The sequence below is a fragment of the Tamandua tetradactyla genome, chromosome 11 (assembly GCF_023851605.1).
Source record: "Tamandua tetradactyla isolate mTamTet1 chromosome 11, mTamTet1.pri, whole genome shotgun sequence".
NCBI classification, from domain to species: domain Eukaryota; kingdom Metazoa; phylum Chordata; class Mammalia; order Pilosa; family Myrmecophagidae; genus Tamandua; species Tamandua tetradactyla.
Window position 1 is genome coordinate 56,375,837 of NC_135337.1, and position 14,096 is coordinate 56,389,932.

The window sequence follows — 14,096 nt, forward strand, 5'->3', positions numbered from 1 at the left end:
AATATCTTTGCAGTGTTCTGGTATCAGGGTTAATTGGGAAGCATTTCCTCCTCCAGCATTTTCAGAAAGAGTCTGTTTCATATTAGCATTATTTCTTCCTGTAATACATGATATTATTCAATTAGTGAAATAATTTGCTTAAAAAGTCTCCATTTTATCTGTTTACAAGAAATAATTTTAAATGTAAAAATGCAGACACATTGAAAGTAAAAAGATGGACAATGATGTATCATGCAAAATGTAATCATAAGAAAATCAGTGGGACGAGAAAGATTCAGAAAATGTAAAATAAAAGACAAATAGTATAACCAAAGACCATGAGAGACTTTTGATTGATAAATAGAATAATTCATCAGGATGACTTAACATTCTTGAATATGCATGCACCAAATAAGAGAGCTTCAAAGTGGCATAAAGCAAAAACTGACAGAAAAAGAGAGAAATAGAGAAATCTATAATCATATCTGGAAATTTCAATACCTCTCTTAGTAACTGAATAAGGAGAAAATCAATAAAGATTTATAGGATCTGAACTTCTTTCTGAATCATTTTAATCTTATTGGCATGTACAGAACACTACATCCAATAATATCTAACAACTGCAGAATACACATTCTTTTCAAGTGCACATATAGCAATCTCCAAGATAAGTCATATATGGGACAATGAAAAAATGAAAACTTTAAAACTACATGTTTTGCACTAAGCGGTATTTTGGCTGAATCCCACAAATTTTGATATATTTTCATTTTTATTCAGTTTGAAATATTTTCTATTTTTTTTTTCACATGGGCAGGCTCCAGGAATCAAACCCAGGTTCCATCATGGCAGGCGAGAATTCTGCCACTGAGCCACCATCACACCACCTGGCATTTTCTAATTTTCTTTGTGTTTTCTTTTTCAACCTATGGGCTACTTTGAAATAATCTGGTTACTCTAAAATATTTCAGGCTTTTCTCATTGTTTTGTTGAGTTTTAATTTACTTCTACTGTGACCAGGGGACATACTTCATAGGCCCTAGAAGACATTACTTGGCCTTCTTCCTAAATCAAGTAAGGAGGAAAGGTATGCTAAAAGGACTGCACAAGTTTGCAATTCTGTCACATTAATCACAGCATGCTGAGTGAAGAGAGCAAAAAAATTGAAACTAATGGCATAATAGAGAGAGGGGCTGGCATAGTTTAGGCTGCATGACCAGCACTTGGACTAGGAAGGAGGCAAAACTTTCCTATGGTCGTAAGCCACATTCTCCTCCCTGTCAGAGAGAACTCAACTGAGAAAGAACAACAACGTGGGCTGTATCTTCAGGAAAACAAAAGCTGTTTTCGGGAGAATGACCTGAAGAGAGATTTCTGTTTTCAGAGAATAGAGGAATGAGAACCTCCCCTCGCAGGCTTCTTTGGAGGATTCATGCTTACATCCCACAAGAAAGCTGGCAACAGGACAATGCTTCACCCAGAGGGTAATCATGGAAGATAAGATGTGGCCATAATGGTCAACAGAGGTCTTTGATGGGGGGGAGATAATTGGGAGTCACTCGACCTGTTTCCTCTCTCTCCTCCATGATCTAAAATATAAGAGGGGAAAGTCTTAGAAGAGGAGGAGGAGGAAAAGAGCAGATCATTCCTCACACTTTGAATAAAAAGCTTTCCTGGATGGCTCCAGGAGAAAGGAAAGGAGAATGCTGCCTTGTCATTGAACTTTTACACTAGACTGAACTTCTAAATATCTGAAACTGACCAGAAAATTATGGACTCTACCCAGGGTGTTGTTAAGGGATGGGAAGGGGAGAGTGTAGTTAAAGATAGCGATTAACAAGAAAAAAAATGCTTGAATTACAGGTATAACAGTTCAGCAAACATAATTAATTACAAAACAAACTTTAATATAAAAATCATGACATGGATGAAATACAAAAAAAGTAAAAATCAATTCCCACTATGATATAGTGAAAAACAGAGTATATTATTATAAACACATGATCAATTGAGAAGAGAAATGGCTGAATGATCCATGCTTTTACAAGGCACTGCATTGGAATTTCATGCATAAAATCCCATTTAATTCTCAACAACCCTCTTATCTTTTGTATCCATTTGAAAAGATGAAGAAATGAAAGCTCAGAAAACTGAAGTAACAAAGTAATTAAGCCTGAATTTAGAATTGGCAAAACTGAGATTTAAGCCTTTATGTGATAGATTTTAACCTGGGCCCCTTGTCATTTTATATTATTTTTATAAATACATGTAAAAGACATTTTTCAATTTATGTTTAATATCTCATCAACCACTCTTTCAATTATCTGGTTTATGGATATTTTTAGTACATATAATGAATCAGTGTAGACCTTATGTCCATTATACGCACGATTTTCTTAATGGCGTTATATACTCTTCTAACTTGCAGTCTAATTTTGTACCATGTGACCCTGAAATCCACTAACAGGATTGGAAGGTCACCATATAAGTGCTATTCTAGAACTAATGCTCAAAAAGCAGTTTAAAATGTAAACACTCCTGAGAACTCATTGCGGCGTGGCATAAGAGGCATTGGGCTAACCTCTGATAAGCAGTGAGACATTTGGCACAGCATGCCAATTAGCAGTAGATTCCTGTTACTAGCATGTCAAACAGCCCAATGGGCATTTATTACAATTATTAAGAGAAGAAATCCAGTGTGATCTATCATAAAAGGCATTACATTTTTCATCATCCAATATGTCAGGCTCTTGGCTCACAGGCTGACTTGTCACTTCAAATCTGCATTATATGCAATTAAAGAACAGTTTATGTATTACTTTCATACTCTGTTGAACTTAGAAAACACAATTTTTCTTTTAAAGCATTTAAGATTATAAAAACATAAATTAGTGTCCAATTAAAGGAAGCAATAATATTGCGCATCTTTTAGTCTTACGGGTTCTTTAAATTTTTTTAAATTTTACTGTGGAAACACACATGCAACTCAAAATTTCCTCTTTTGTGCACATTCAAATGCACTCTTCAGTGGTACTAATTAAATTCAAAATACTGTGCTGCCATTATCACCGTCCATCACCGAAACTTTTTCATTATGCCGAACAGAAACTGCACCAATTAAGCAATAACCCCCCATTCCCTGACCCCAGCCCCTGGCAACCTGTAATTTACGTATGTCTCTATGAATGGGATTCTTCATTTTAACCTATATAACAGGTGTGTAGTGTTATCTCCTTATGGCATTAATTAACATTTCCCTAATGATTAATGATAATGTGCTTATTTCAAGCCATAGTATCTGCTTTAATGAAATATCTGTTCAAATATTTTTTCCACTCTACATTAGGAAGAATTTTTTCTTATTGAGTTTTGAGAGTTCTTCATATATTTTAAAAACAGTTCCTTATCAGATGTACAATTTACTTACATATTCTTCCAGCTTGTGTTTATCTTTTCACTCTCTTAAAAATGTATCTTTTATTGGAGGATGTAGACTGTTTCTATAATATTGGTGAATAACAGGCATTAGGCATGGTTCACAATATTTTGTTACCATCACCAAAATCTATAATCAAAACTTTTCAATCATCCTAGATTGATGTGGACTCTGTACATTTTATGCCTTAACTCTCTATTCTCTATCTCCTACTTGTACCTTGGTAAACTATACTCTAGATTATAAATCTATGAGTATGATTATACCAATTGTTTCATATCAGTAAGATCATACAATATTCATCCTTTTGTGCCTGATTTACTGCATTCAGCAGGATGAATTCTGGTTCATCCATGTTGTCACATGAATCAGAGTTTATTTCCTTTAATGGCTGAATAATATTACATTGTATGTAAATATACCACATTTTATTTACCCATTCATTATTTTTTTTTAAATAGTAGCCATTCTAGTGGGTGCGATATGATATCTTGTTGTAGTTTTGATTTATATTTCCTTGATGGCTAATACTGTTGGGCATCATTTCATGTGCTTTTTGGCCATTTATGTCTTCTTTGGAGAAATTTCTATTCATGTCTTTTACCCAATTTCTAATTGGGTTATTTGCCTTCTTTGTTGTTGAGTTTAAAGATTTCTTTATATATTCTAGATATTAAATCATTATGGTATATATGATTTCCAAATATTTTCTCTCCTTGTATAGTTATGTATTTTCATGATAAATTCTGTAAGGTACAAATTTTTAAACTTTGATGTGGTCCCATTAATCTATTTTTTCTTTTGCTGAATATGCTTCTGATATAAAGTCTAAGAAATCATTGCCTAATTCAAGGTCCTGAAGATGCCTCCCTACATTTTCCCCCAAGAGTTTTATAGTTTTGGTTTTTATATTTAAGTTTCTGATGCATTCTGAGTTGATTTTTGCCTATGGTGTGAAGTAGGGGTTCAACTTCATTCTTTCGCAAATGGACATCCAGTTTTCCCAGCACTGTTTTTTAAAGAGACTATTCTTTCCCAATTGAGTGGTCTTTTCCCCCTTATCAAAAATCAATTACTTAGGGGGAAAAGAAGTACAACAAATAAGGTATCAGTGGCTGAGAGAGTTCAAAGAGAGTCGAGAGGCTACTCTGGAGGTCACTCTTACACAAGCTTCAGTTAGACATTGCTACCTATCACAACTTGCCAAATCCTAATCAAAACCATTCCAGCGAATTCTGAAGAACACTTAGGGCAATATATAAGATTCTACAAAGGCTCTATGCATTAGGGAAACTTTCCAGAAATCTACAACTTCCAATGGGTCCCCGGACCAGATAAGTCCTGAAACCTAGAGGGGACAGCCTTTCCAGAAAATCAGTTAGTTCCATCTCACTACCCCATATTATTGACAGCCCCTACAATATGAAAAAGTTAGAATGGATATAGCCCAAATACCCCTAAAGAGTGGGATAGAAAGACCAAGGGTGATGGTGGAGTTATACAGCGAATGTAGAGTTTAACAAATGAGTATGATAGCTGAATCATTATATTGATATTTCATTTCGTTTCCAGTATCTTAAAGCAGCTGGAAGTAAAAACCTAAAATTGTGGAACTATAATCCATACCAAACTCTGAAATCTGTTCTACAACAAATTGTTGTGCTGTGCTTTTTGGTGTATATGTTATTTTTCACAAAAGAAAAGAAAGTTGATTGTGATGATAAAGAAATATTTATTCCTTCTAGCCTCCAATGTTCTGGAGCAGCTAGAAGGATAAATCTGAGATGATGGTACGACAGCCCACGACAAATTCTGGGAACTGTCTTATAACTGCTTGTGGAAGAGTGGGGTTTTCTTTCTTAGTTTTGTATATATGTTATATTAGACAGTTAAAAAGTCTTAAAAAATCAATTACTCATAGGGAGAAAGGAGGAAATATTCAACTTCCTCATTTGGAGAATTTCTGATATTCTTGCAAACAGTGGGGACAATCAAATCAATAGGCTGAGCCCTCGACCTTTGGGTCACCCCTATAAAACTTATTCCTGCAAAGGCTAGGCTAGGCCTACTTAAAATTAGACCTAAGAGTCATCCCCAGAGAATCTCTTTTGTTGCTCAGATGTGGCATCTCTAAGCCAACTCAGCAGGTGAACTTGCTGCCCTCCTTCCTACATGGGACATGATTCTCAGGGGTATAAACCTTGCTAGCAATGTGGGACAGAAAGCCCAGAGAGAAATTAGATAAATAACTAATTTTATTTTATCTGAGAGATTTCAAACAGAGTCAAGAGGTTATCCTGGAGGCTATTCTTATGCATTATATAGATATCCATTTTTAATTTATGGGGTATTGAAGTGGCTGGAGGGAAGTACTTGAAAGTTGAGCTGTGTTCCAGTAGCCTAGATTCTTGAAGATGATTGTATAAAGATAAAATGTTTACAATGTGACTGTGTGATTGTGAAAACCTTGCACCTGATGTTCCTTATATCCAGGGTATGGACAGATGGGTAAAAAAATATGGATAAAAAAATAAATAAGTAATGGGGGGAAGCGTAAAATAAATTGACTATATGGAAAAACTAGCGGTCAATGAGAGGGAGATGTATGTATGAGTTATTTCTTTTTATTTCTTGTCTGGAGTGATGCAAATGTTCTAAAAAATGATCATGGTGATGAATACACAATTATGTGATGATATTGTGAGCCACTGATTGTACATCATATATGGAATGTTTGTATGTTAAGAATGTTTGTGTGTTAAGTTTTATCAATAAAAATATTTTTAAAAAAGAACTATATCTGAACAAAATTGGGACGCATTACCCTTCAATATAAAGTTGATGATTGGCTTTTCCATTTATGCAAAGAAGGTTGTTGGAAATATGATTGGAATTGTGTTTAATGTGTAAACTGCACTGCTAGAACTGACAACTTAACAAAACTTAGTCTTCCTAGCCTTGACCCCAGAATGCCCTTCCACTTATTTATGTCTTATTTCATTTCTTTTAGCAATGCTTGTAGATTTCTATGTACAATCCTTTATATGCTTGTTAGATTTATTCCTGGATAGTTGATTCTTTTTTTTTATCTTGTAAATAGCATTTTTTTTCTTGCTTTCTTTCTCCCATTGTACATTACTAGTATATAGAAACACTAATGATTTTGGGGTGTTGGTTTTGTACCCTGTCTGTTTTAGTTTCATAGGCTACTCAGGCAAGTACCGTGAAATGGGACATATTAAACAATGAGAATTTATTTGCTCACAGTTTGATGCTGGGAGAAGGTCCACATCAAGGTATCATCAAGGTGATGTTTACTTTCCAAAGACTATGGTGTCCGGGGCTGGCTGCTGGAGATCTTTGGTTTTCAGCTGTCACATGGTGAGGCACAAGGCAGCATCTCATGGATTCTCCCTTCTCTTCTGGGACTCACTGATGTTTGTCTTTTTTTTTTTTTTTTTTTTTTACATGGGCAGGCACCAGAAATCGAACCCGGGTCCTCGGGCATGGCAGGCAAGCACTCTTACCTGCTGAGCCACCGTGGCCCGCCCATGTTTGTCTTTTTTATTCTTGTGTTTTTCTATCTGTCTAAATTTTACTCCACTTATAAATGACTCCAGTAACAGGATCAAGATCTATCAAGACTGGACTGGGCCATACACTGACTAAAGTGACCTTATCAAAAGGTCCTTTTTACAATGGGCTCACATTCACAGGAATGGATAAGATTTAAGAAAAGGCTTTTCTGGAATATGTGAAGCCACAAACCACCACACCACCGCTTTGCTGAATTCATTTATTAGCTCTAGTAACTTTGTTGTTGATTTTTCCAGAATTTTAATATATAGGATCATGTCATCTGTAGATAGGGAAAGGTTTATTTCTTCCTTTCCTATTCGGATTTTCCTATCTGTTTTTATGGTCTAGTTACTATGGCTAGATCTTCCAGAGAATGTTGAATAACAGTGGTGACAGTGGGCAGGCTTGTCTTTTTCCTGATCTTAGAGGGAAAGCTTTCAGTCTTTCACTATTAAGTATGATGTTAGCCGAGGATTTTTCATATATACCCTGTATCATGTTGAGGAAGTTTCCTTCTTTTAGTTGTGTTCTAAGTGCTTTCTTTTAACAAGAAGTGGTGCTGAATTCGTCAAATTCCTTTTCTGTTTCAATTTAGATGATCATGTGTGGTTTTTTTTTTCATTCTGTTAATGTGCTGTATTGAATTATTTTCTTATGTTGTACCACCCTCACATACTTGATATAAATCCACTTGCTCATGGTATATAATTCCTTTAAGGTCCTGTCGAATTTAATTTGCTAGTATTTTTTTAAGGATTTTATATGTATATTTATTATAGATATTGGTCTGTAATTTTCTTTTCTTATGTAATTTTCTTTATCTGGTTTGTTATGAGGGTGATGTTGGTCTCATAGAATGAATGAGGGTGGGCTCCCTCCTCTCCACTGAATTTGAACAGGAATGCTGTTAATCCCTGGAATGCTTGGTAAAATTCTCCCGGGCTTTTCTTGTTAGGAGTTTTTGTTGTTGTTGTTGTTGCAGGGGCAGGCATTGAACCCAGGTCTCAAGCATGGCAGGTGAGAATTCTGCCACTGAGCCATTGTCACACTGCCCTGTTGGGAGGTTTCTGATTATTGATTAAATTTCTTGACTAGATCGCTTAGTTGAGACCTTCCGTTTTTCCCTGAGTTATTATAAATAGTTTGTGGGATTCTAGGAATTTGTCCATTTCATCTAGTTTATATAATTTGCTTTCATACAGTTTTCATAGCAACTACTTAGATTCCTTTTTATTTTAGTGAGGTCAGTAGTGTCCCCCTTTTCATTTTTTATTTCACTTAACTTATCCTTACTCTTCTATGCTTTGTCAGTTTAGCTAAAGGTTTGTCAATTTTATTGTTCTTTTCATAGATGTAATTTTGGTTTTATGATTCTCCCTATTATTTTTTACTCTCTGCTTATCTTCATTTTAATCTCTGTTATTTCCTTCCTATTGCTCACATTGGGCTTCGTTTGTTCTCCTAAGTTTGAGGTTCATTCCCTGATTTGCAACCTTTTTTTTTTAATGTAACCATTAGATCAATTTCCCTCTCAGCACTGCCTTTGCTGCATCCCATATGTTTCTGTATGTTGTATTTTCATTTTCATTTGCTTCAACATATTTCCTAATTACCCTTGAGATTTCCTCTTTAAAGCCTTAGCTGTTGAAGAGTACACTAAGTTCCACATATTTATGAATTTTCCATTTCTTGTAATTGATTTCTATTTTCATTCCATTGTGGTCAGAGTAGATACGTTGTTTGATTTAGTTTCAATCCGTAAATTCTCTAGCACCACATATCTCATCCTGTAGGTTCTACAGAATAGAGGTGGATGCTTTCCTCTTTATGCTCTCTTGTCTCTCAACTATGAAGTAAACTATGAACTCTAATCATAATCCTTCTCTTATATGTGTTCCAGGGATCAAATCTGTGATTTTCAGAATCTGAAATGCTGCTGCAGAGTCACTATCCTACCTCTTCAAATGATGCAACAAATTATTGTTCAACAAAAGGATTAAGAATATAGGGCACTTGCAGGAATTGGAATGACTCCCCTCAGAAACTCTACATGTGATCACAATATATAAACAGTATTACAAATCCTCGTAAATTATTCTTAGACCATAATGGTCTATATTCTAGCTTAGTGTCAGAAATGATCAAAAGAATTAGACTAAGAACAAAAAAGCAATGTAATTCTGACACTAAACAGTAACATGAATTGTATTACTTCCCCGTTCCTAAATAATACTGACATAATGTAGACTTTCCCATTCGTATATGAATACAGAGAACAAGCAAAATAAACTTGCCCATAACTCTAGGAAATACTTGCTTCTGAAAGATATTTCTGTGGATAAATTTTGAAAAAAAACTTGATTTAACAAAACTAATACCTTGCTTATCAAGACTAGCTACAGAATCCTCATCCCATTGTGACTTCTAATCCCAACCTGTCCCTGGCCTTACAAAATCTGCCTTAAAATCATTCAGACTACACTGTTAAACCCTAAAATTATCCTCTCCTGTCCTTCCTATTCTCAGATGCTACTAAGACTCTCTTAAGGTGGTGATTTGTCTTATTGCACTACGTTTAAGAAACTTAGCTTTGCTTCATCAACAAGTTCCTTTGTCATTTAGAAAATAAAGAGTTGCTATATTAAAATTATTCCATGCTGTCAACTATAAATCATACAGATAGAAAGAAATATATCAGGATATGTGTTGGCTTTAGGCGTATGGATTGTATAAGGTTTACCCCAAAGATAATTTCTCAAACAGATATCTACAAATAGGTAAGAAAAACAAACAAACAGGGAAAGAGAACTGTTCTAGTTTGCTAGCTGCCGGAATGCAACACACCAGAGACAGACTGGCTTCTAATGAAAGGGGATTTATTTTGTTATTTCTTCAGAGGAAAGGCAGCTAACTTTCATCTGAGGTTCTTTCTTACATGGGAAGGCACAGGGTGATCTCTGCTGGCCTTCTCTCCAGGCCTCTGGGTTCTGACAACTTTCCCCGGGGTGATTCCTTTCTGCATCTCCAAAGGCCTGGGCTGAGCTGCAAGTGCTGAGATGAGGTATGCTGAGCTGCTTGGGCTGTGCTACGTTGAGCTCTCTCATTTAAGCATCAGCCAATTAAGTCAAACATCACTCATTGCAGCAGGCACGCCTCCTAGCCGACTGCAGATGTAATTAGCAACAGATGAGGTTCACGTACCATTGGCTCATGTTCACAGCAACAGAACTAGGCACCTTCACCTGGCCAAGTTGACAACTGAATCTAACTACCACAAGAACTAACATGAATTTAATAGTATTATGTTTGAAACGTTAGAGAAATTATCTCATTTGATTCTCAAAATGACCCTGCTAATTTTGCAAAATTTGATGAGAGTAAATATCTTGCTAGGCTCCATGTTTAATTCATGAGGGATATGTGATAAGAAATTAGATATTCTGACTACCAGTTCTGTGTTGCTTCCTTTTCTGTCCAACTCTACAATACTCAATTATTTACTTAAACTCAAGAACACGAACAATATTATTCTATTAAATTATTTTAAGTTAAAAGAAATGGCAATTTTCTGGAAAATTTAAATGACTGAAATAAATTCAAGAAAGAATTAAAAAAAACTGAATTTACTTAGAACTATTAAAGACATTCATTCAGTAGTTTAAAATCTACCCCCAAAACACAAAATCAAACACACAGTACCACAAAATCTCCCACAAATCCCTGATGGTTTTTAAGGCAAGGTCCAAAACACTTTCAAGGAACAGATAATCCACCTTATAAAGCAGTTCTAGCAAAAGAGAGAGAGCGGGGAGAAACCAAGAGAAAGAAGCAAAAAAGAGAGAGAGCAAGGGAAGGAAAAAGGGAGGAAAAGACGGGAGGGGAGGGAAGAGACAGGAAGGAGAAAGTTCCCCGACTAATATGAAGCCACTATAATCTTTATATTAAAGAGCAAGACCAGGGCAGTATGAGAAATGAAATTTATAGTCTAATCTCATTCATAAACATAGTTGAAATATCATGAATAAAATATTAGTAAACTAAATCCAGTCAGATATAAATATTTATATCTTTTATGATCAACATAAGTTTATTTTATGAATGCATGGTGGGCTTAACATTAGACAGGTTATTATTGTAATTTCCCCAAGGAACATATTAAAAGGGAATAACTGTGTGACTGCTTCAAGTGTGGAAAAATTTCAGATACAGTTCAACTCTGAATTTCTGGCAACAACAAACTAGGAATACCAAAACTTCTTTGACCTGAACAAAAGTATCTATCCCGATTTTTCAGCAAACATCATACTTAATAAGTGAACATTCAAAACATTCCCTTTGTAGTCAGGACGAAAATAAATATATCCTTTATCAATATTTGTGTTCAAGATTGTACTGGAGATCCTAAACAGTCCAACATAAGAAAAAACATGCTTAGAAAATTTTAGAAGGTCTTTTTTTCTTTACTTCCTAACTACATAAAAATTATAAATACATATACAATCCTTAGTTGAAATTCAATAATGAAAAATGTGACAAAGTTTGACTTAAGGAAAGATCATAGATATTAGAGATCAAGTCTCTGAATCTGTAATGAGTTTAGATTTGACCTTATTTCCTTTTTAGTTGAAGAGAAAATATTCTAAAATTTAACTGGATTTTAAGCCCTTCCTTTTTCTTTAAAAGATACATAAGCTTCCTAACAAAAGAAACTGTCATATGCCAAGAAGAGAAAAAGTATTCAACAGATTAGAACAAAATTGAATAGAGTTATATATATGAAGCATGGCTTAAAACATAATCTAGTCATTCTTTTTTTTAATTTTTTTCATTCTTTTTTAAAAAAAAATGCATTATTAGGGAGGGCCATGGTGGCTCAGCAGGCAGAGTTGTCGCCTGCCATGCCAGAGACCCTGGTTCAATTCCCAGTGCCTGCCAATTGTAAAAAAAAAAAAAAAGAGCATTATTATACACTAGTTGAACTGATACAAACCAGGGAGCAGGCTCAGCATTCCTTTATTTACTAAATCACAAAATAACTATGACCCAAGCAGAATTTGAGCTATTTAATTTAGTCTTTTGCTTACCAACCGATATGATAAGAATTAAACCTGCTTAAAAAATTTCCCAGAAAGGAAAACTGTTTCAATCTATTTGCTAATATTTGAAAGCTATGTAGTTAAAATTGATAAACATTATGTTCATTTTCACTAATTTAATATCATCTCTTGGATTATTTCATATGATTCACATCCTTCATACTGACATATTGCCTTTATAATAAACTTAAGTAGTGTATTACATGTGCCTTAGTTGATATTTCTCTAATTACATTAGTTTTATAGGTACTGGACAGACACCACCAACTTGTATCCAGACAGTAAACTTTATATATTTGACTGTTTTCTTTGAACAAACATTACAACTTCTTTTCTGGATTGTTATGTTAAAATCCAGAATTGAAAAAAAAATTACCTGTAAATACATTTCAACAGCAAAAATTCTAATTCTTTTCATTATGCAAATGTTTTGGATAAACAAAATGATACAAAATATTTCGCCAAATTTTATGTCAACAATACAAAGTTACATAACTTGGTTACCCATACCATTTAATGTTGTTAGCCATGATTTCTGCTTTTCAGATAATATCTTTAAGTAAAATTCTTAGATTCTTACAATGACTGCCTTACCCTATTGAATTCAATGTACCAAAATGATTATTGCCATAATAGAAATTATTTGAAAAGCAGTTTTAGTATATTTCTTCCATTTTTCTTTTATTAATTACAGATTAACCACATAATACAGCTTGAAGCAAATACTACAGTAATTTTAAATACCTGAATATCAGACGCTTCTTGTTCTCAATTTTTCCAGTAAAAATTTTCGTTTTTATTTGCAAATGCTTACAATCCTCCCAAAGGGAGTGTTTTTTGCTTTTTTTTTTTTTTTTTTTCGTACAGGCAGGCACTGGGAATCGAACCTGGGTCTCTGGCATGGCAGGCGAGAACTCTGTCACTGAGCCCAAAGGGAGTGCTTTTAAGTATGTAATCCAGGAACCATAAAGATAAAGATTGACAGAATTGACTACAGAACTATCAAACTTCCAAAGCAACTGGAGAAAGAACTGCATTACATATGGCCATAATAAATAGTTCCTAAAAATGTATATAAAGGGTAAAGGATACAAAACAGATAACTTACAGAAAAATAAATATCAAAGAACGTTTGGGAATGTCCCAAATATCATAAATCACTGAAAAAATGAAACAACTGGTTGCAATATTCAGTTTTTAGATTAACCAAAATTGATAACAAAGCAACAATGGCATGTATGAGTAAATGGAACTTTTTGTCAGTTGATAAACCATTACAAGCATTTTTAGAAGACAATTTGATAATATCTGTCATTACTTTAAACATTCATATCCCACAACCATCAATTTCATTATTATTTAGAGTAGTCCAATATTAAAAGCCATTCAATTAATAGGAAAGTGGAAAACCCTTTTAATGAAGTTTGCAATGAACAGGAGCCAAAGTGGCAGAGGGTAATTTTTAAATATTTTTACATTTTAAAAATTTTTAATGGGCAATATATACACTTTTTAAATGAGGAAGGAAAAGAAAAGTCGAAAGATGTTGAAAATGTGGATAACAGATGGATAGAGGCAGGATACATGGAATCCTGTGCTCAAGCAGAAGGAGACACCTTTATAAGAGATAGGATATAGGAGGGAAGGGAAGAGAAGAAGATACATACACCTATAGTATATTTACAGATCTGGTGACAAGAGATTGGTAAATTTCACATCTGATGGCTTCTATATCCTCTGTGGGTTAAGAGGAAAATTAACAATTGCTGGAAGTTAGAGTAGACATAGTGAAGTTAGATTTTGGGGAAGTGGAATATAAGAAATAGTAATAGAATGGATCTATTAGAATGGCTAGTACAATACAGAAACGTTGACTCTAATGGGGCCAATCTATGCGGTTACTTACCTTCACCCACAGCTAAGACTGGCAGAGAAGAAAATGTGAGTGACTCAGAAGGACAGAGAAAAAGGAATTGAGGATGAGATGGAAAGACATTGAAGTGATG

The 14,096-nt window shown here is 34.4% G+C and overlaps 1 protein-coding gene across 1 annotated transcript in view; it reads right to left on the reverse strand.

Annotated features, from left to right (window-relative positions):
• LRRC7 (leucine rich repeat containing 7) overlaps positions 1-14,096 on the reverse strand; it is a 600,349-nt gene that overhangs the window by 528,206 nt on the left and 58,047 nt on the right. The window lies entirely within an intron of this gene.